This window comes from Amphibalanus amphitrite, unplaced genomic scaffold (assembly GCF_019059575.1).
Source record: "Amphibalanus amphitrite isolate SeventyFive unplaced genomic scaffold, NRLGWU_Aamphi_draft 000926F_arrow, whole genome shotgun sequence".
In the NCBI taxonomy this organism is placed as follows: Eukaryota; Metazoa; Arthropoda; class Thecostraca; order Balanomorpha; family Balanidae; genus Amphibalanus; species Amphibalanus amphitrite.
The window spans coordinates 40229-64479 of record NW_024882420.1 but is presented as its reverse complement, the minus strand read 5'-3'; the positions used below and the strand labels follow the sequence as shown (position 1 = coordinate 64479).

General features: G+C 48.0%; 1 long non-coding RNA gene across 1 annotated transcript; it reads right to left on the bottom strand.

Moving 5' to 3' along the window:
- Window positions 1–11851: 11851 nt before the first annotated feature.
- On the bottom strand, window positions 11852–14288 carry LOC122368134. Its single transcript, XR_006254192.1, has 3 exons — window positions 13738–14288; window positions 13017–13389; window positions 11852–12434 (listed from the first exon to the last, which is right to left on the bottom strand). It is a non-coding gene; the product is annotated as an uncharacterized LOC122368134 (long non-coding RNA).
- Between the last annotated feature and the right edge of the window lie 9963 nt (window positions 14289–24251).

The following is a 24251-nucleotide window of genomic DNA, read 5'->3' as shown; positions in this document are numbered from 1 at the left end:
CCTCAGTGAGCCCTTTTCCCCCTGTCAAGCTGAGTTGCGCCCCAAGAATGTGTCGTCTCCGTGATTGTCGGCAGCCAATATCTGTGGGCAGGCTGTTTTTCACTGGGGTGGCAAAGTAAGACGACTGGGGTGGAAAACCGCACCACTGGGCTGGGTTTTGCCACTGTAACGCTGCCGCGTTCATTTTCAAAGCGGACGCCGGATTACGGCCGTGGCACCCCACCATCAACCCAAAGATGGCCAACCGGCCCCATCAAAATTCAAAACCAAGAATACACCAGCAGCAAGGACGCCAGCCTCTCCGACCAACAATTTCAGCCGGGGACGGGGTCAGGCGCAAGGAGGGCAGCTGCGAAGACACAGCAAACAAGAAACTATTTAGGCCATAGGAGGGGAGCGGGCCACCCGCTCCCACTCTAATCTCCAAAGCGTGAGCGGCCGGCTATGCCGTCTGGCGCCCGACTCTTTTCATAAACAGAGTCATCAGTCGTCCGCCGGCCGACCCCAGCCACCTGCGTGCGCCGCACGACGCGCATACAGGGCACAGAGGATCAGCATCTGTCCAGGCCCGGCTCTCACGGCAGCTGATATCCAAAAATAATTGGCAATTCCACCGATGACCGTCCGACGACCATGAGAAAATTCTGACCGGACTCAACAGAAGAGCATTATGAAAGGGTAGCACATGACAGCGCTACGTTCAATTAATCAGCCGGGCCATCACTAAAGAAGGGGAGTGGAGACCGGCCCCGATTTGTAAGTAGAAAACAAGAAAGGGAAGCAGGGACCGACCCGGATATGGTTGCCATCAAAAACACGGGGCCACCTGGAAAGCACGCAGTGGCAGGAACATAACACCAGAGCGCACCTGCTTTGGCGACGCTCCCCATGGGAAAGAGGTCATCTTTCGGCCCCCTACCCACACCCCACCAGACGGCCGGCGTCGGCTTCAGTTGAACCGGACACGCGTGCCATCCAAAAACACGGGAACACCTGGAAAGCACGCAGTGGCAGGAGCATAATACCAGGGTCCGTCACCCGGCAAGCAGGGCGCAGCTGATTTCGGCACCGCCCGCCGTGCGAAATGGGTCATCTCTCGACTCCCACACCACTCTCCCCCCCCCCCCCACAAGACGGCCGGCGTCGGCCTGCCATCACCATCGGCGCGGAGGGCACGTCTGGCAGGGCGGACATCGGGGGAGGGGGGAAGCTAAAAGAAGCTTGCTATTTCAGGCAGCTCGGAATTAATCAAGGACTCCGCCGAATTCCGGGACATGGAGCACCATTATACGGTGACCCATATGCAGCTGAACCGCCGCTCCGCCCCTCCCCATCCTCAGCGACCGGCGTCAGGAGTGCGTCTGAGGCTCGAATGGAAGATGGAAATGTGGGCGGAGCCACGACACCATGGCAGCTGGCCCTGAGGTTACATTTTCGTGGGAAGGGGTGGGAGCTTATGAGTTCCCACCTATCAGAGAAAGGAAAATTCGAAAAAGGAGGAGCACCATTGAAGACAAAATATCACCATGACTACGGCCCCGGAGTGCGCGCTGCAAAAGTTGGACGATTCAAAGCTCAAATCCAGGGTCGAACTGATGGAAACATGAACCTTTTTGGCAAGGAATACAACCGATATCGGAAGAAGAGGGGCGGAGCGAAGTTGAGGATTCAGAAAATGGCCCGAGGAGGCGGCGAGATGGATACAAAAAGGGCAGAAAAGAGAGACACAAGGACACACACACAGGACAGGCAGGGGGAGGAACAGACAGTGGAGACACAGCCAGTCGGTGGTGACGCCCGAGGTGAACGGGTCTACGTCAGAAGAAGCTGCGCCGCCTGCCCTCATCTCTATTTCTCCGGTCATGGCCAGCTTCCCGCCGCCGGCACGACGACCTCCCAGGGGGCTAACGCCAATGAACAAGTAAGTCCCTGCACGGGAGCCAAGACCTGCTCGCCGGTCACATTCGCAGTCTGCGCCGGTACCACGCCTCGTCTGCTCATCTCAATCTCACGTCATTCAACTGTCAGCTCAGCGCCACCCAGCCAGCCATTGTATCGATCAGATTCGGCACCTACCACCAAAGGGTTATCACTGGCGACTTTAGTCTGCTCAGCCCATCTTTCCTTACCATGTGCCCCGTTTTGCTGCCCTGGTCTCTCTCTCCCTGAGGTTGTTAATCCGGTCTAATTGGTCAATGATGGGCCTGATTAGAGGGGACGGTAGCGCAGGTGTGAATGTATGTGAGTGCGGTGTGCGGGATGATCGATGGGTCAATTAGCGGGGTCACAGGGGCTGCGTCCTGGCACCTGGCGCTGTGATGTGGCGTCAGGGTCGGGCTCTGCTCCGCTCGTCAGACGTGCTCTCCGGGTTAATCTCTGAAAGGGGGGATGAATGCTATCTGCCGGCGCGTGGTAATTATCTGACTGGCCAGCTTCGCAAACCAAATAAAATATCTTGCAGCCACGCCCCGCTACACCACCCCAGTTAACATGTTAAAATAGGCCCTGGTGCGGGATGTTTCTGGCGGCTGTCACGGCGTACGGACGAGCATCTGGCTTTAGCTCGATCCGTATTGGGCCGCCTGCCATCTCTCGTGGTGGTGGCTGAGTGTTGAACACCCTCGGGAATGCCTTCTTCAGAGCGTCTAGGTGCTCCTGCCTCTGTGCTGGAGTCGGATCACCTTTCCTTGGATCCCATGTGGGGAGAGATGAGTCGCCATCCACCACCGTGTGAGAGCGCGCCGTTACCGGCGCTGCTGTCGTGTGTCCGGTAGCGGGAGGCGACGTTCCAGTTGCTTCCGTGATGCCGTAGATCTGCTTCGGAAAGTCCGGCGAGATGATCCCCAGGGCGATGGCGTCGTACCATGAGAGGAGGGCTGCCTGGAGACCAGGGTTGTATACCAATCAAGTCGATTGAATTGATTGATTTGTTTCAACGCGTATTTTGAGTTGATTGGATTGAGTCGATTGACTTTTCGAGATGACTGGTTGACTGACTCGTTTGACTTTAGCGACTGGTTGACTGATTTGATTCCCGAAAATTAGAGTGACTCGTATGATTGAGTTGATTGAATGGAAAGTTCAAATAAGTTTTAGTTGACGAAAAATAATGACACCAATTGATGACATCAAAGATCACAAAACTACACTGAAAACTGTTTGTCATCACAACTGCAATATGGGGTAGATGGCCAAATAAAGAACAGGGCCTAAACATGAACAGCCAACTTTGACTTTCAACTGCAATAACTGCTCCAATCCTGGTGATAGAACCTGGTGATGCACCTACCTACCTTTCTGCACTCAGCAGGAAACATTTTTTTTTTTAATCCAGATGATAAAGTGCAAGGCCCTATGTACTAATAAAGTGTGATTAATTAATAATTCACATCTCCACACCTCCTCAGAAACAACCCACTGAACTCTATAAATATCTGAAACCCCTACAAAAATAACTGAAACAAAAGCGCCGTTTTCGTCTCGCTAATTACGTTACGTACCTAATTAATAGCTAATTTGCTGCATTGTTTAATTTGCAGCAACACAAACGTTTGTTGATCCTTTTCTCCTGAGAGCCTAAGCATAACCCTATTTAATATAGTTCATTTTCCTTAAAATATTTTACCGAATATTATTAAGTGGTTTTATTAAAAAAAGACGAAATTGGTGTTGTACAACCGATTTATTATATGATGATCTACCGTACTACATGATAATCAATGACTTCATCTTACCAAAAAATCAAAAGACGTAGAATAAGGATTTATAAAAGCTTAGCATACTTATTGGCAAACGTTATCTTTGTTTCGCAGTCTTACCGTGCCGTTTTCGCGTTTTATTTTTCCTTGTTCCTACTTCCTTTGTCCTTAACTTATCCTGTGGTTCCAGAGTCCCTGTCCTCTCCATTTCCTTTTAAATATATTTTTAATCCTCACCCCTATCCCCCAGTCTGAGTCCTAACAGCTTCAAATTGTATTGCAATAAAATGTTTTGAATTCTTCACATAGGTACCTAACATTGACATGCCACGTCCAGAGACGTGGACCGCTAAATACTTCAAATCTCTTCCTTCCCAATCTGACAACATCCTGATCCCACGTCTCAAATGCACATTGTGTGGAAAGATTTTTCAGGCTGCCCGTCAGTCTCTGTCTAACCGAAACCGTCACATCCAGGTAAGATATTTATTTCTATTTCGCTATGGTTAATATGTTATTGATGCATATTATCCATTAAAATAGACATGGTGTAGGATAAATGGCCAAATCACGAAAACTGCCAAAATCCGAGCAGCCAACTTTCAACTGCAATATCTGATATTTAGTGTAAATGGAGTTGGAATTTGGCCAAAATTAAATTGACAACTTTTAGGTGAAAGGTGGTGATTTGGGTTAAGGGGCGAGTCAACTGCTGGGTTATTTTGCACCCATTAAATGAAACTTCTGCTCCAATTCTACCCATTGAACCTCAATATCATGATCCACCTGTCCATCACTAGGTATCCTTCCTTATTACATAGAAAAATTTTGAATGGCATGGCAATTTATAATTTCAAATGACAATATTTTTATGTTTCTTCTGTAGGTAGGTAGGTAGGTAGGTAGGTAGGTACACCAACCAGACTGCTATGGACACTTTTCCAAGTTGGTGGGGCAAAAAACCTAATGTATGTCTTGGTTTGAGTTGTTTGATTGAGTTGATTGATTCCTTTCATTGTCGCGTTTGAGTCGATTGAATCAATAGGGTTGGGACCTATCTGCATGCTCTGTATGTTTTGGTAAAATAAAAAGTTCAGAATTTTTAATGATTTAATTTAAAATCACTTTGTTAAAAAAATGCCTAGTTAGTTCAGAAATTAATTATTTGTGGCTGAAAACAACTTGCTTCTGATTGGTCGGGCTAATCATGACGTCACATGTAGGTATATAACTGTCTGTATATTTGGCGCAGTTGAGACATACATTTTCTATGTATTTTCCTATGGTAAATCGGAGTGATTGGTCGTGTTTTCAGTGTCTCTTTATTTTGCGCTGGTATTGCGTGGCTAAGAAGTTTTATCAAGAATGGCATATACTAAAATGTTCCTTTAATAATGGAGCTTCAATATCTGTGAGTTTTATTGGCAAGCGAAAACTGATTTCGCTGTTATTTTATCTGGAAATTACTCATTTTTTTAGGTCAATATTCAAAATATTTTACGGGAACAAGTTGGCACTTTTCTTGATTTTTGCACTCAAATCGCGTGCGATTCAACTGTATTGGAACTTGCAAAGAAGCTTGGTGATTAATTAACTGTGTTGTTATGGCACTGTTTGCAAAGCATGGATAATGAAAATCTGCCAAAGACTTAGCTACATAGCAATGCCTCAAGTAATACGCAGGAGGGACAGAATTCAGAGTCCGATCGAGAAGAATCGGTGCAAATGCTACGAAGACCAGGCAGCTCTGATACAATAGCTAGTCGTCTCACTACTCTCACTCCATTAGACCAGCTGATTCCTGACAGCACCGACTCGGATGCAAAGATGGAGCTCATCTTCCAAGCCAGAAACCAGTTCTTTGATGGAAGATGTGATGCTGCCTCTGTCTCTGCTTTGTTGGCCACTTTGGACGGGGCGGAGCTCCGCTCCTTGCGTGAGCGGTTATTCGCCTGTCATCCAGAAATAGTTCCTTCGTTTGCTGGCCGTTCCCTGATTAGGTGCAATACGGGGAGCTGTAATCAGGGAAGTAACTTTCCATATGAAAGGGGTGCAGGTGCACCCCCGTCCCCCATCCACTAGAAGTGCACCCCCATAGGCTAAGCGGCGCCCCACACGCCGCCCCACACGTTTAGCTCTAGAGCAGATGGCGAGGGTGATTTCCCGGCTACATTCCATCTCGGCGTCGTGATGCTTGTGGGCTTGGAAAGCGTCCAGTCGTATGTAGGGTAGTGTAGGGGTAGGGTTGAGTTCAATAAGGTCCTTACATTTGAAAGGTTTGAACAACCCGCAATCAGCACAACATACCACAAGTTTTAAATAAAAAACTACCAAACTCCGCCCAACTAATATTAATAATCATTACAGCCAAACTAATGGCCTAAATAAAAATATATCTCAAATCCTAACAGTTATCGCGGGTGATGGCGCCATGAGTTGCTATTATCCAAAACAGATGTAAATAAACATGTTTGTATGTCCTATGTATGTTTGTTTTAACCCGCGCCCCAGTGGCGGTCTCGGCCAACTTCGCCCTAGTGAGGGGGGGCATATGTTACCACCCACCTCTAACTCAAAAACTAAGAGGGCTAGAAAGACGCAGTGAAAAGCAGTTGATAGCTCTCAATACGTACGTTTGAAAGTATTTCGGTCATTTTTCACCTTAGAGCAATATTGGGGTCACCAGAGGTCATCAAAGGTCAAAATTTGCCAATTGTCATTATATTTTTCAGAAAACATGCCGCTATCTCAGGAACTATGGTAGCTAGAAAAACGCATGGAAAAGCAATCGATAGTTTTTGAACTCTTCTTTTGAAAAGAACATTATCAATATTGTCCTCAGGTCAACGGTTTAGCCTCCAGAGGGCAAAAACTCCAAAAATAGCTGTTTTACGAAAAGTGTTTTTCGACAATAACTTTCGACTACAAAAAGCCACGACATTTCTATTGCCAGAATCGTGTTCCCCTCACCGAGACGCGTCGAATAAACTATAATTTGACCTTGAAAGGTCAACTTAAAAATTTGACCTCAGGTCAAGGTCATGACCTGACCGGAAAAGGTCATGTTGCATATCAGTCGATGCGTCTCAACAAGACAAACACAATGAGACCATCCCCAGCGTTCTATCTCTTTCCAATCGCGAGTTATTGGCAAAAAACTGTTTGTAGCCTCAAATGACCTCGGATAACCTTTCTAGAGGCTATCAGCAAAAATGACACCTTGGTCATCACGAGTGGACTAAATCATTGTGATTCTGAAATATTTGGACTGTTCCTATGCGTACACACGGATCTAGAGGCATTTTCATTTTTCTCCATTGACTTGTAATGGAAAGATCATGCCACTGACCTGACCTTAGGTCACGGATATAAAAAATCCGAGATATACAAATTGTAGGCTCCCATAACAGCATGCAATCCACCAAGTTTAAAACCTTTCTGACAAACACTGCAGGCTGGACATGATTGCAAACTTTTTTTAAGGCTTGGTCAGTTAACTTGACCTGGTGACCTGACCTGACATGACCTGGGGTCAAAAATTTCACACATCGTCCAAAATTGATGTACCAAAAGCTACCCCAAGCGGCGCGGCGCTACGCGCCGCGGTTTTTTATTCACACGCGAAAAACGCGACAGGGTGGTAACATATGCCCCCCCCCCCCCCCACTGGGGCGAAGGTTAAAAACGTTGCAGGCGCTGGGAACTGCAGTCTTAGATCTGGGTATGTTTTGCATCTGCAACTCTTCATATACACATTAACCCTATTTCGGACGGGGAGGCCTTTCAGGATTTTCTTGTACAATTGCCAAACGCCGCGAGACATTCAGCTCATATTTGGTGACTTTTCCTAAATGCTCATTGCGCACATCTCAGCAAAAAAAAAAAAAAAATGCCGGGTCAGGTCAGGTCAGGTAACCAGAGCGGGTTTGTTGACCCCACCTCAGAAAAGTTTGCAAACACGTCAGAGCTTGAGTTTTTCACGAAGTTATTTCCTCTCATCAAGTCTTTAAAACAGTACCTGCAGTATGTGTCGTTTGTATATCTCAGAATTTTTGATCTGTGACCTGAGGTTAGGTCAGAGTCGTGACCTTTACATCGCAAGCCTATGGAAAAGTATTGAAATGCGACCTGCACCTCGAGTAAACGAGTCAAAACCACCCAATTCTTTAAGAATTATGACAAATTATCTTATCTGTAATGATCCAGGTGCCATTTACTGACAGGGACACCGGGGAGGGTTATCTGAGCCGAGATCATGTGAGGTGATATCTACCACACATCAATGCTCACAATACTTACAATATTGACAATGCTTTTGCTTACAACACTTACAATACTTACGATGAGACCAGCAAGCACTCTGCCGTTACAGTTCTAACTTCTGTTTCGAAAACCGACGTTACACACATTCGCTGCCAGCATAACATGTATTGTTTGACAGTAACAAAATACAATTGACATCTGAACCCCAAACGGACCGCCATCCACTCAAATTTTATAACCCTGACCGGCAGGGGCGTCGCCGACGGGGGGGTCGGGGGGGTCGTGACCCCCCCCACTCTTGAAAACTGGGGGTGTCGACCCCCCCACTTTTTGCGATGCTGAGTATGCTTTTTTAGCTTTTATGTCAGTGAAGCAGGCGTCAGCAACACCAACAAATACATCAGATTCAAAATCGCTTCAAGAGCTCCCTAAAGCCAATTAGCTGTGGGCGGGGAACACCAGCACAACAATGTTTTTAAGTACCCCCATCCTAGTACCTTTTTATCCCTCAAAGGATTGGACGCGCCAAAACTGCCCCGAGCGTTCGTCTGATCGTTTTAAAAAAATGGTCGCAGTCGATTCGTCGGATCAGTACCTAACTACAAAACTACAAACTAGCCTCAGCCCCATGGCTACCGTCACAACTAGCTGTACAGTGCACATGTAGGGGAAAGGGAGTCACGGATGGAACCGTCTCGGGCTTTCGCAAAGAAGTCGCGCAAAAAGGAGCCGATTGCAACAAAACTTCCGGTGCGCTCGAGTTAATCACCTACTTAAAATCAATCGATATCCCTGATTCAAATAAAGATGACCTTAGTTCACTTTTTCATAACGTGCTTTTACTTGATAGGGTAGTTTTTGGAGCTGATTTTGAACTTAGCGCCCATCTGAAGTAGTTGTGTTGCTTATTCATATAACATGCTAGGAAGCAATCGGTGGTGGTCATCCACTATTAGGTACTGGTCGATCTGACCTGACCTGATCTACCCCAAATGCATGGAGTCATCATCTTCGTTCAAAACTAAGATAACATTCGTAATCAGAACCTCGAAAAACCATCACAACTTACATTCGCTAAGTTCTAGCAGGTCCCGAGTTTCTCTACTTATTGGCGATGACCTGAGTCCTGAGATGACCCGAAAACTTGTAAATGGGTATCATCGGCTTTCTCTCGTCACGGGCAGCATGCTCTTTTTTCCGCAAACCTGTAGATCGATCAGGGGTCGAAAGCATGCCTCAGCGTTAGTTTAGTATACGTTATACGTTAGCGACTGGGAAACCACCAATAGAAGGGCTACAGTGAAGCAGAAAACTATTCGATAGCTCTTTTAACGCTCTTTCGCTAGCTTCGTGTTAGATTTCATCTCAGGTCTATGTTTGGCCCATAAGAAGGCAAACAGCTAACTGGACAGATTCTGCCGAAACATCTGCTTTGGAATAACTTTCGATTCCGTGAATTTGTATGGTATGTACATATGTTGTCTTGTTACCACCGTCTTGATCTCTTTGAGACGCGTCACATGAGTTAAAATTTGACCATTCAGAATTAACGTTAAAACGACCTCAGGTCAACGTTATGTCCTGATCGAAAAAGGACCTCCTGCTGCATATGAATGGATCCGTGTTGTTGAGCTGAACAGTGAACACCTTCCAGGTGCTGTCATCGCTCTACCGCGTCTTCGTCAAAAGTTGTAGAAAAAAATGCTGGTGGCCATCGATGGACATTTCCACTAATGACCTTTCGAGTCATCACTCGCCATAAGTTGCACCCTGTCCCTGGCAATGATGAGCTCACGGTATATAGAGAACTGCTGATTTGTCATGGCTCCAAAGATATTTTGCGTTTCTGACGAACTTTTTTCAAAGCAGGAGGCATTCGTGCTTTTTCTAATTTCTCATTATTTTCTAATGATGAGGTCACGTATTTGACCTGCCTTCAGATCATAGATGTAAATCCTCAGTTAGAATCATGAATTGCTGACACGTATAACCCCATACATTAGGTACCTATACAGTGTACCCAATTTCGAAGTTATGGGAGAAAAGCTAAAAGAATGGCGAGAGGGGAAAGTTTTTATAGAGGTATACCGTATAACTGAACTTGACATGGCGACCTGACCTTAAGTGACCAGTGATAATTTTTACGCAAGTGATGTAGGTAGGTATACCTACCTACATCACCTACCTAATACCTACCTAATAGGTTATACCAAATTTGGCGGCGCTGCGCGCCGATTTGTTACACACGCACACACACACACATACGCACGCACAAAACTGGGAAGTGTGGCAAAAAAAAAAAAAACACCCCTACCCATCGGGTGAAGACTAGAAACCCGACCCCCCCCCCCCACTCAAAAATCCGTGGCGACGCCCCTGCTGACCGGTCAGGGGGCGAATGGAGGTCATCTCCTGGGCATTACACTCAGCCCTTGCACAAAATATCTCACCTCACAGTGATCATTACAACAATAGCACCGACTTGATAGTGGATTTCAAAAAACTTGCATCAGCTCTTCCTGCTATTGCAGACGATCATCTCCTCAGGATAATGTTGTTCGGGACATGAACGAAGATCGTTTTCGGAGTTTCATAAGTGCTACTGCAACAGCCTGGCACAAAACAGGACTTGTACGCTCTTCTCTGCACTTTGCCCTTCAGTATATCACAAAAGAATTGTTTAGAATCCATCTTACGCAAGGCCGTATAAGTTAGGTAAGATCGTCCGGGCTCGCTAATGTTACAAATCTGCAACATTACGGTGACGTCACCGGCGCATACGCTCCCTGGCTCCATCCTGACCCTGATGCGGCGGCTGGAATCGCTGCTAATCGAAAAATTACTTGTGCAATAGCGCTTTTAAATGACTTTAAAAAGGGGGAAAATATGATAACAAAATAATTATGAGAATCCCCTGTCCCGACTTGGATCGTACGACCCCGCCACCTAGCGGACAACGCCGTAATTAGGGTTGAGTTGGCGATCTCCAGGTGGCTCGTCACTCGTCAGCTGTCAGCCGCAGGCAGGCGAGGGCCGGCAGGCGCTTAAGTTATGTTAACGCCAGGTCATGCTCAGGAAAATGCGACATGCTTCATAACGGTCATTTATCTCGAAAAAGATGCGGTGCCCTGTGGTGCTATGGCCCACATGACTCGGGACCCGTGAGGCCCCTGTAGTCACCAGCAGCTCCCAAGGCTGCTACGGACGCGATACCGCAGATACGTACTCCGAAAATTGCTAGACAAAGGACTGGGATGGAGCCTGGAGGAATGCATTGCAAGGACTATGTTTTGGTTTATGTTCCTGTGCGTAATCGCGGGGCTATCGGTGTTAGGGTCCCGGGGGCCAAAGCCATGCGGGCAACTGGGGTGTATCTGGATGGTGAATGGTGATGATATCGTGTTTTTGTTCGGCCACATGGGCACAATAACGAAAGCATTGATTCACTCCGTCCGAAAGCCTAGGTACCGAACCAATTAAGAACCACCAACAGATGTATTCCATGACAGGAAACAAAACGACCCCAACACTGCTCGCGCATGTCTATCCAATATCCATCCAGTGAGGGAGCACATGTGGTCCGTGTCCCCGCACACACGGGCACACAGACGATGGGTAACGCAACCACGAGTCGGCACAACGCAATCACGAATGGTTAACGCAACCACGAGTCGGCACAACGCAATCACGAATGGTTAACGCAACCACGAGTCGGCACAACGCAATCACGAATGGTTAACGCAACCACGAATGGTTAACGCAACCACGGGTCGGCACAACGCAATCACGAATGGTTAACGCAACCACGAGTCGGCACAACGCAATCACGAATGGTTAACGCAACCACGAGTCGGCACAAGATGAATGAGCAAAAGCGACTGTCAACCACGCAACCACGAATCCGCACAAAATGAATGAACCAAAATTACTGTTCAACAGGGGTCAGCACTGCGCGCGTCCAGAGAGGCCAAGCCGGCAGCTCGCGTGATCACGCCCTGGGTCCGCGCCCTCAGCCGAGGTAGGCTCACCGTGCCATCGCCGAACTGGATGACCATCGTGGAAGAGTTCGAGGTCATCTTCCGGTTGATGATGGGTGCTACCGTCGACGGTCAGTCCGGTATCGTGCAGAGGCTGCCGGCGGCACTCCAGGTAAAGCGTCCATCTCTGGACGCCAGGATCGCGAGGAAGCTGGTGACGACGCGGGTCCACCTTCGGATCCGCTCACTAAACCAGCGCCAGGACGAAGTCGTAAGCACAAGTGATCCGCTCCTCGCGTAGGCCGGCCTGGCTCCCAGTGATGGTGCGCCGGGAGCTGCTCGCTGCCCGGCTGAACTGTCTGACAGCCTCAGAAGACAGAAAGTGACGGCGCTCTCCACACTGGCGAGTGATGCCGGGGTAAAGATGTCGGCACTGGACGCCGCCGGCAGACGCAGTGCGTTCTCCACCTGATTCAGCTGCTTCCTGCCGATTTACCTGAAACAAAGTCAAGTGAAATCAATGATCCTTCTTACCTAAGTGGTGGCCTGAGCTCTGCAATACGTGGACGTATCAATGGCCACAAAATCTATCTAATTAAGGTGCTGTTTAAATAAAGATAGAATTAATAGTGATTGTTGAAATGGCGACGGTCGGTGAGCTTAAACTAATGTAAAGTGGGAAACCCCAAAATTTAGTGTGTACAATATCTTAGCGCGAGCACCACTTATCGTAACAACACTGCTCGCTGGGAGCACTACTAAACGATTGGTCTAGCGGAAAGGAGGGTCGGTAGACACTTCAACTATTCTGACTCTCCAGAATTTTACTGATTACCAAAGTCAAGATATAGCATGCAATCCGTCCTGTTTAACGCCAACTCCGATTTCGACTATTTGTCCAATTGAACTGGGCGCAATAAATAGACACATTCAAGTGCAAAACAAAAATAGGAGAGATAATGCAGACATTACACTCATAGAGCTGGTTACAATGGCTTGATTACCATGACGATTGAAGACGATTGAATGATAGCGATAAAAATGTAGAGCAAGTCGAAAAGAAATAAATGCAGCTCACCACTCCGGACGTGCTGGCGGACTTGCTTGGCGGCGCGCCTCTCGGCTGCGACTTCGTCCTGGCGCTGGTTTAGTGAGCGGATCCGAAGGTGGACCCGCGTCGTCACCAGCTTCCTCGCGATCCTGGCGTCCAGAGATGGACGCTTTACCTGGAGTGCCGCCAGCAGCCTCTGCACGATACCGGACTGACCGTCGACGGTATCACCCATCATCAACCGGAAGATGACCTCGAACTCTTCCACGATGGTCATCCAGTTCGGCGATGGCACGGTGAGCCTACCCCGGCTGAGGGCGCGGACCCAGCTGGATGGGACTGAGCTGGGCGGAGCTTGGTCTGTAGTCTGTCTTGGTCCCGAGTGCTTTGTTGCGCCGGTCTGTGAAAACACCATTTACATCAACATTCAAATAGGGCACAACTTCAGTGAGCTGCTTTGATCATTGGTGACTGATGCACAGATTATATTGATATGCAAAATGTTTCAAGTATCATGCAAATATGTCGGTAGCGGTACCTAACTTGGTACCTACCTGCTTACTAGCAACCTAATTTACAAATTAATGTGTCATGGTACATATCTGACAAGCGCACACAGTCACAGTGCAAATCCAAAAGCAAATATAAATTTGTTACAATTTCCATCACAATAAGAAAGATTCGAATTAGTACATTACCAACTGAATAGTTGGCATTCATATCAAATCCATTAAAATGAAATACATACCCCGAAGACCCAGCACTGCGCAGATTCTGTGTTGGAACCGCATCAGTCTTCAGACATGGGCTCACACCTGGCATCAGGGATGCTTTCACAAGGTAGGAAGGATCATAATCTGAATCAAGAAAGTGGTCTGAGCAAATCCTTGCCTGCAACACATTTATAGGATCCTGCCTCGAACATCTATGCACCCAGGTCGCACATGTGGCTGGATCCTTCGGGAACCGAAAAAAACGATTTTGTGCAGAACTTGCCAGTCCTTCGGTAACTTCGGCATGTAGCCACCGCACAGTACGACATCCTTAATCAAGTCCTGAATCATTCAATCAATTTAAGTTTCAATGGTTTCAAACAATCAACTCGAGGGTACAACCAAGGTACAACACAAGCAAGAAACAGGAAATGAACTTGTTTACAACCGTGAGTCCGTGACCCTCAAAATCGAATTCAAGGCCAAATTTGCGGGGAAGGCCAGCTGAGAAGTGTCCGGTCCGCTGACGTCACGGGTAATGTTAAAGATCCGGGTGCCCGGCAAATAGGAAAGCTCGGGATGACAGCCCCCTGATCTTACGCTTCTTTCACAGTCTCCCTTGCCACCGTAGGGCGTAGATAGATTGCTGTTGCTGGTAAGTTAAGGCACGGTAGATAGAAATTACCTCGGTTCTCAAAGCCTTAAGTTATTTTCATAAAAAAGAACAAATAAATGATCAATAGGATGACAGGAATGTAAACATTTTGATCGTAAAGTAGTCCAAATATTGGAATGAGCTTTTGCTTTTCAGCATCCTCCGATTCATCATCTTTATCATTTGAAAATTCGAGGTACATAAAATGTTTATCACGCGCTCAATGTTAAGTGGGAATATAGTACACGGCAGACACATCAATTTTTGACACTGAACATTTCATCCGTAAATGTTTTAGCATAATTTAAAGTTAAAAACAGCGCGAATGGCAGAGTGAAACAAACAACATCTTTCACCCATTGATATAACATGTAATCTGTGGTGCGCCAGATGCGCCATTAGGTATTTGTCAACCGCAGAAGGTGACATGTGACGTAACAGCATCAAGAGCATCTTTTTTCAAGAACTTTTCAAAACAAGTTTCCTATCTTTCTTCCCCCATTTCTCTCAGCATATTGATTTTATGAGGCAATGGTATGCACCATAAATTCTGTGGAAATAGTTTGATCATTTTCATGCATTCTTAAAAAATCGAGTTCCCAACCCCATTCCCGAAAACTGCTCTGACTTGATTGATTTGATAGGTTTCCCAAATTTGTCGTGATTGAATTGATTGCTATTGATTGAGTCGTATACAACCCTGCTGGAGACCCGGTATGACGGTTACGGTGGTGGACGTTTGGCGCTGTCCCATGGTCAGTGTGCACTGGAGCGAGCCGGCACACTTCAACTGGTGTCCTCCAGCGGCCAGGAGCCGGTCGGCTGGCTGTGTCAGATGTGCTAAGTCGATGCCAATCCTCTCCGCTTCTCTGGAGCCGATGACAGAGACCTCGGCGCCAGTGTCTGGCGTCCACAGTAGTGACCCCTGTCCACGCTGATGACTAACCAGGAGGGAGACTTGTGGTGTTTTCTTTGCTGTGACGCCTAGCATTCGCACGTCGTTCAGGTGAGGCCCGTCAGATGTCTGGCTGTCTTCAGAGCCTGACCGCGTGTGCCTCCGCCTAGATCTCCTGCAGACTGATGTGTAGTGCCCTTTGATGCCGCATGATCGGCACGTGGTGCCTCTAGCAGGGCAGGAGGCTAGCTGCTCCTTGGTGTGCCATGGTCCGTCGCAGTAGCCGCATCGCCTGCCACGGCTGGCAGATCGGTAGTCCCGTCGGTCGTTATCATAGCATCTCTCCCGGTTGTCCTGGCCGTCCCGTCCGTATCGGCCGTCTCGGTACGTGTCTCGGGCGTCTTGACCGTGACTCCAGCCGGCTCTGCTGTCCCGGCTTCGTCGCTGCCGGTAGGCTGACACGGGGCGAGCGTGACTGCCCCGGATCGCTTCACTGTCCTGCGTCGCATTTTCTCTTGCCCGACAGATGTCGATCGTTTTTTGCAGTGTCAATGACGATTCGGCGAGGAGGAGTCGCACTGTTTCCTCACATCTGATGCCCGTCACGATCCTGTCCCGGAGCCGGTCGTCTGCGCAGTGGGCGCAGAAGTCGCAGAACCCTGCCAGTTCCTTTAAGGCCATTACATATGTACTCGTCGAATGGCTCGCCGTCTGCTTGCTGTCTGGTATGGAACTATTTGCTGTCGACGATGACGTTCCTTTGGCTCCTGAGGTGACTTTCCATCTTTGTTAGCAGAGTGTCGATAGGTGTGGCGTCTGTCACGTCCAACGAGTAGCGTATTACTCGCGTCTATTCGTCGTCGAGGAGTGTTAACCCGCGCACCGACGGGGGGGCGGATATCTGCCCCCCCTGAGGTTTTTCGCAGATAGCGAGAAAACCGCGGCGCGTAGAAATTTGGTACGACTATTTTCTCATCAATTTTACACATGGTGTGTAAGTTTGAACCTCCTAACTTTTAAGGTCAGGTCACCAGGTCACTTTGAATGACCCAACCTCAAGTCACTTTTTTGCAACTTTGTCACCGTGCCAGAGCTACAGTAGATGTCGGAGGCCTTTGAAAGTCGCAGGGTGTTTTAACCCGCGCACCGACGGGGGGGGGGGCGGATATCCGCCCCCCCTGAGGGTTTTCGCGAATAGCGGGAAAACCGCGGCGCGTAGCGCCGCGAAATTTGGTATGACTATTCCCTTATCAATTTTACACATGGTGTGCAAGTTTGAACCTCTTACCTTTCAAGGTCAGGTCACCAGGTCACTTTGAATGACCCAACCTCAAGTCACTTTTTTGCAACTTTGTCACCGTGCCAGAGCTACAGTAGATGTCGGAGGCCTTTGAAAGTCGCAGGATGTTATTAGGTCATTAGTAGCTACAATTTGTATATCTCGGAATTTTGATATCGGTGACCTAAGGTCAGGTCAATTTCGCGACCTCCCCATTATAAGTCAATGGGGGAAAAATCAACTCCCTGTTTTTACCACTAAAACGGGTCGGAATGGCCCCATATACCATACATGACTTCATATACGATCAACCTTCACTACCTTGAGGTCTGTTTTGCTGTTGGGCAGCTGTGAGGTCATGTGACGTCATCAAAGGTCACCAAAGGTTTTTGGCCAATAACTCCGTACAGGAACAAGATACAGACGCGTGGATGGTCTCATTGTGTTCAGCTCGTCAAGACGCATCGAATGATACACATGATGACCTCGAGGTCACGTGACCTGAGGTCAACCTTTGACCTTGACCTTTCGAGGTCAACATATATATCATTCGATGCGGATTGACGAGAGGATCACGATGATGCCCTTAGTTTGTTCCTATCTTGACTACTTCGAAAGTTATTCGAGAAAAACTCTCTCCATATTTAGCGCCGCCATTTTGACTTTTTCGACCCCTGTGACGTCATCTTTGACCTGACCTGAAAATGACCTTTGTAAAAATTGTAGATCTTGACCGTGCGTATCCGATGCCGTTTACCGCTTGTCGCTATCTTGCTTCGTTCTCGAGATCTCAGGGGGGGCGGTCATCCGCCCCCCCCCCCCCCCGTCGGTACTAAGTTGGCGCAGACCCCCGTCGGTGCGCGGGTTAAGGTCATTAGTAGCTACAATTTGTATATCTCGGAATTTTGATATCGAGTACCTAAGGTCAGGTCAATTTCTCGACCTCCCTATTATAAGTCAATAAGGGAAAAATCAACTCCCTGTTTTACCGCTAAAACGGGTCGGAATGGCCCCATATACCATACATGACTTCATATACGATCAACCTTCACTACCTTGAGGTCTGTTTTGCTGTTGGGCAGCAGTGTAAGGTCATGTGACGTCATCAAAGGTCACCAAAGGTTTTTTTGCCAATAACTCCGTACAGGAACAAGATACAGCCGCGCGGATGGTCTCATTGTGTTCAGCTCGTCAAGGCGCATCGAAGGATATACATGATGACCTCGAGGTCACGTGACCTGAGGTCAACCTTTGACCTTGACCTTTCGAGGTCAACATATATATATATATATCATTCGATGCGGATTGACGAGAGGATCACGATGATGCCCTTAGTTTGTTCCTATCTTGACTAGTTCGAAAGTTATTCGAGAAAAACTCTCTTCATATCTAGCGCCGCCATTTTGACTTTTTTTACCTCTGTGACGTCATCTTTGACCTGACCTGAAAATGACCTTTTAAAAATTGTAGACCTTGTCCGTGCGTATCCCATGCCGTTTACCGCTTGTCGCTATCTTGCTTCGTTCTCGAGATCTCAGGGGAGAACCTTATTAACCCTCGCCCGCACATGCCATTTTCCCATCCTAGAACGCACATGGGGGGGGGGGGTGGTTGCCACCCCCCTGCGCCATTTCGTTCCTGTTGGAGATAGAGCTTAGCAGTAAAGACCAAAAAGATTCTTTGGGAAGAGACGAATCCAATGATACCCAGTTTTACCTTCTCAGGTCAGTCATTGACCTTCCAGGTCAGGTCAAACTAAAAAATGTTGCTGTTTTGGGTCACCGTTGGATATCAAGTGCGCTGCTTATCAAATACCGATGACGATGCTGTTTTCTGGTGCCAAGCCAGCTAGAACCTCTTTGTCACACTATCCGACCAGAATTTTGCTGCTGAGGTCATTTCAGGTCAAGTTAGGTCAAGGTCAATTATATGTGTTTGTATGTCTGTGTGTGTCTGTGTGTATACTGATGTGTGCACCGATTGTTTTTGGGTCCATATCACATGAAATCATGATCTGAGAAGCTTTTACCAAAAATGCAGTCAAAAAAACTTCACAAAAAGTAAATTCAGCTTGTCTAAAACGCAATTATCTTAGATGACCTAGGTTGACCTTGACCCTGACCTTGACCCCTGTACGTCGTCGAACAACATGTTCCATGATAGGTGGGAGGTAAGACTGGCAAAAAAGGCCGAAATCAGGGTGTCAAAAGCTCACAAGGCCCATGGCAAACGCAAGATGTTGAGAATTGGCCATTTGGGTCATGACATGACCTGAAAAACAAGGTCATATCTCCGAAACCGAAAATCACAGAAAGTTGAAATTTTCAGTGGACATCAAGAAAGGATAGACGAGCAGCTATACGAAAAATCAGCCTTCTAGCTCTAAAAATGTTGAGTGCAGAGCAGAAAGACTTCCTGGGTGGGGGGTGGCAACCCCCCCCCATGTGCGGGCGAGGGTTAACCCGCGCACCGACCCCCGTCGGTGCGCGGGTTAATCCCAGCCAGCAATTTTGATCCGGGCCCAAGCAGGCTCAAGTGCGGATTGCCCGAGATTTTTAGTCGGGCTAAAGTCGGCTAGGGCTTGGGCTAAAGTCGGCGTATGACACAAAAACGCCGACTAAAGCCCATGCTCTGCCGGAGGTATGCCTGCTCTGCGAGTTCCGGACAGCCGTAGTTAAGCCCTAGTTGAGCGACGATTGGCGTTAGCCCGATTTAAGCCCGAGCAGTGAATCCATTTATATAATGGAGATTACTCTGGGCCCGAGCGGGCTGAACTCCGGCAAGCCCACTCTGTGTGCCCTGTCTATCCCGACTTAAGCCATAGAAGTGAATGGGGTTTATACATTGCAAACTGCTGTGGCTTTGCTCGGGTTCGGCTCGAGTGACGGCTCTTGTTTTCTCAAGTCTCGACTTGACTTCATCTTGCTTTTGCTTCACACTGGATCAAGTAGCAAAGAGCAGCCAATGCACTTTCAGCAGGTTGTGCGGTTTCAGTGCATATTTAACATTGTTACGGTCACTCATATGCTCTGTTAACCGGTCATCGAGCATTGCGAAAGGAAAGTAGTGGTTGACCTTGCTTGAATGTATATTTCAAACGACTAACAGACACGTCAAATGAAACACAAATATATGAAACAGTGAACTGAAAACTGCAGCAATAATATGGCATGAGTCATGAAAAAGCGCCATCAAAACTATAAAACAATCACAAGGCCCGCTAGCCTCCCTCCCCGTTCATAAATAATACTTGGTTGAACACTCAACCGAAAGCATAAAGTAAGGACAGCAAGTAATCGCTCATAAGACATAAAGCAATTAGCAAACAATCGTTTATAAGGAACTTCACTCTGGTGAATGGGAGCTTTGGAGGCGTCTGGCTCCTCCACACACACGCATCTGCAGTAGGTGGTCGGCCAGCTTTCGGCGCAGTTTCCGTATATGTAGGTATACGTAAGCAGGCAGTTTCCGCTAAACCACTTGGCGAGGGCGACTGCGGCGTCCACCCGGTCCTGGTTTGTATAACTATTCCATTTTTTGGAACCATTTGCTCTTATGGTACGTACCTGAAAAAGAGATTAATTGGTTTAATTTACATTGCATGCTTGCTTGAAAAATAACTTATTGTTGCATTAATACTGTAAAAGCACTTCTCATTGATCCGTATAAAATGTTCATTCGATTTTCAACGCGGACAGAGAATGAGCGTGTTCGGTGATAAGTAGTTGAATATTTGTGTTTTGTATTTCATTTTCCTGGTTCAGAAGTGCTGGTATTTCACAAAGATATAAAGGCACGGAATGCGGCTTTTCTGAGCGAGGGTATAAGTCGCCAGGCTGAACAGCTATTCAGCTTCATGTTTGATGGCGTGAAACTCAGTCAAAATCATGACGTTTACACACGATCAAGCGCACCATTCAATACACTTACCTACCGTAAAACTCCATGCCAGTCCACTTGATAAGAGCAGTGAGCACTATCCCTTTTTCGCGCTCTCACACGCGCCCAAACATCAACCACCAAATGTCCCAACACCGGTGTGTCGTTTCTTCGCACAGCGCGCAGACTGTCACAAACGCTGCACATGATTGGCGCAGAAATGCGCATGCGCGAACAGCCGAACAAGTATGGCTAAGCTCCGGCTTTACTCCAGTTAGCCGAAGGACACAGCCAGCTTGATCAGCCCGCGCTCCGCCCAAGTTAAGCCTGTTTTGGATGCGCGGGCAGATGTCGGGCTGAGCTACTGCTATCTGCACGTGGGCATAGCTGCGGCATGCCCCAGCTCAGCCTAGTAAAAAATACATTGGTTTTGATCAAAGTGGGCAAACCCAAGCTAAGCCCAAGCTGCCAGACGTTTGCCACAGTTCAGCCCAAGCGAATTGCTGGCTGGGATAAGGCCGCCCGCTGTTCAGGAATGTCGAGGGAGTCGAGACCAGTGAGAAGAGGGTAGCCTTTATACTTCTCAGGCCATGACGAGAACTCTCTGAGGCTGGCCGAACAGACCAGACGCGGCGCTGGAGTGGCTGACGGCGGCAGGCGGGGTCTGCTGTTCGTGGTGTCCGATGTCTGGGAGTCGTCACCGTCTCCCGATGCGCTCCCTTGCCTGCCTCGTAGAGCCTGGGTGACGAGATCGGCCATCCGCTGCTCCCGCTGGTTGGCGGCCTCAGCCTGGTCCTTCAGCAGGCTGGTGAGACTGGCGATTGCAGCGGCGAATTCTTCTCCTGCAGACATCACGCTAAAAGTATTATGCCTCCCCGAGATTCGAACTCGGTACCCCTGCGTGCAAACCGGGCGCTCTAACCGCTAGATGATCGAGGTATTGATTTGCGAAGGGCGTATATTGTCTACTGTATCAACTCCAGTGTGTTCCAGCTGCGCTGGCCATCATTTTGAGAGTAAGCATTTTACACAATGGGCATCAAATTCAGACATGCGATCTCACCTCACGATTAAACTTCCGCTGGCCACGACTCACCATTCTTCGGTCACCGCCGTCAGAGCTTAGAGCAATACAGTGTTGGTCCGAGATGAAGACTCTGCAATTGTCATGTCTGTTGGACATCATGAACCCAACATGAACCCTGCCCTGTCAAATCTATCAACTGCCTTTATACTTAAACTTCCGCTGGCCACGACTCACCATTCTTCGGTCACCGCCGTCAGAGCTTAGAGCAATACAGTGTTGGTCCGAGATGAAGACTCTGCAATTGTCATGTCTGTTGGACATCATGAACCCAACATGAACCCTGCCCTGTCAAATCTATCAACTGCCTTTATACCTGTAAAGGCCCTTTTTGAAAGACCTAACCTACACGTTCGCAAACCCAATGCACAGGTCCGACAGTGTAGTCAGTTGAGTATTGCGATGCTGTTGATGATTGACACTATGAGCTGTTTCACTATCTTGACGACCCCCGCTCCCTCTGTTTGCCCGCAGGCGGAGGTGGCGCGCCTTCTGGTCCAGTCCGGCGCGAGGATGACCTACAGAACGAGGCGGAGCGTTGGCCGCTGCAGATGGCGCCACCTCCAGCAGTTGGCGCGGCCTTCGTTTTGGCTCACCGCTGGAGCAGATGACAGCACCGTCGACTGGTCGTCGGTGCTGTGTATTTTGAGCCGACTGACAGCTGTTTCTTCATCTCTCCTTTCTCCAGTTGACGTTGTCTCCCCCGCGCTTCACGCCCGTCCTTGCTTTTCTTGGTACTAACCCATCCGTATCATTCCTCACATACCCAGTCATGGTTAACAGTCACCCCCCCCCCCCCCCCCCCAAGGCAACCGGTGGCGAGAGCCAGTCCTTCTTGGAGAACACCCTCTTTGGGGTGACCGTATGAGCGGTAGAGCGGGCTGTCCCACAGGGACATTGTCGTCCCATCAGGCCGGTCTCTGCCACTGTGGCACACCGTCACCCGTCCGCATAGTCCACTGTCTGTCTCGAAGATTCACCGAGATGAGTACTGAGTACAAAAATCCTTAGTGTCTGCCGTGACACTAATCAGCGGCAACTTTGAGAACCATGTAAAGCATAAGGCGGTATCTCGTAAGCTGTTTTACTGCAAGGTAGAGCAAGGGTGAAATCGACGGACGTCTTGAACGTCTGAATTGAACGCCTCCATGTCTCGATTATCCATTCGCTGCCTAACAAAGGATCGCGAAGGGATATGATTGGCAGCTAGACGTTGACCTCGCTCGTCAGTTCCTTTGTGATAGGACCCGCTTGATTTATCATGAGTGCATTTCAGATTGGTGTGTTATCGCTGCGGGCCTCGGCAATCTGTTTGTGCACTAGTTGTTCATCATTTGTCGAGAGGGATTATGATAACTCGACCACCCGGTCATATCGTGCTATGCGAAATGCCCCGGCAAGTGCAGACTTTGTGCGCGACCAATCCGCTGGGGGGGGGGGGGGGGGGCAAGACCACACAGCACTCGTGGCTGCCCACTGCAGAACTGCGTCGTTGTTGCAATTGCATCATGCAGAGCTGCGTTGATTCACACGATGCATAATAACTCGATGCTACTAACGTCTAGCTGGTAGTGGGGAGTGATTTAGCGTCAACTGTCCTCCGGTAATTTGTTCCTGCGGCATTTGGATCGTAAATGTCGAGATGTGACAACAGCGGTCACGTGTGGTCAGCCGAAACTGCAGCCATATTCTGTCTGTGGTCAGGACTTCAATTTTACCTGCGCCGGGCCCGGAGGGTTGGACCCCCCCCCCCTCAGTGATTCTCATTTCCCAGCTATCTCAAAATATCTTACAAACCCAAGTTTTGCGCACCTGTTCATGCATCTTTTCTGAAAATGTTGTTGAAATTTCAGACAGATGCCATTTGTGTCTGTGTTTGTGTTCATGTTTGTGTTTGTACAAATAAACGACCTTACATGTGTCAAGGTCAACCAGAGGTCATTCGAGGTCACAAGAGGTCAACATAAAACTTGACCTTTTCCGAACAAAATATATATCATTCGACGCGGCTTGACAAGGCGAATGCGATGGTACCACTGCCGTAGCTCTAGGACCATTTTTGTCGAAGTTATTTGCGAAAAACTAAAACCACATTTTGGGGTCGTTGACCTGACCTCTGACCTCATGTCACCAAAACTATTTTTATATTTTTATCTAGGTCAAACGCTACACAACCGTGCTCGTAATTTGTCTTTATCTCTAAAACTCTATTTTTAGCAGCTATTTGAAGTTTGCGTCTGTGACGCCGAAGTTTGCCGTGCAGGGGTCTAGAAAAATGGACCTTGTGACGTCATCAAGGGGGCTATGTCCATATTTTTTACTTCAGAAGATGCCAAATTGATGGGAGAAAAGGAACTGCAAGTTTCGCTTTCCTATCCCTAAGCGTTCGGGAGCTATCACAAATATTTGCCAGGGGGGGGGGGCGAAAAACGCCCCCCCCCCCGGGCCCGCGAGAGTTATGCTGTGTTTGTTGAATGGTCTCGCTTCGTACATGCGTAGGATTTGTGTTTGTGTGTGAACTGTAGTGATGAAAAACTTTATAAAATGTCTGACTAACATATTTGTACTGTCAGAATAACAATTGGTATTGAATGCATCGCCGAAATACACTTCTACATTTGTTCTAATTCTGATTGTTTGCTGGTGAGCAGCTGGTATGCGATGATAACAATAGGTGATATTTCATTACGGAGCGAGCGAAGCGAGCGTAGTCTTTCCTTAGATTAACGGAAATTTCTGAGTATGAGCGGCCGGCCG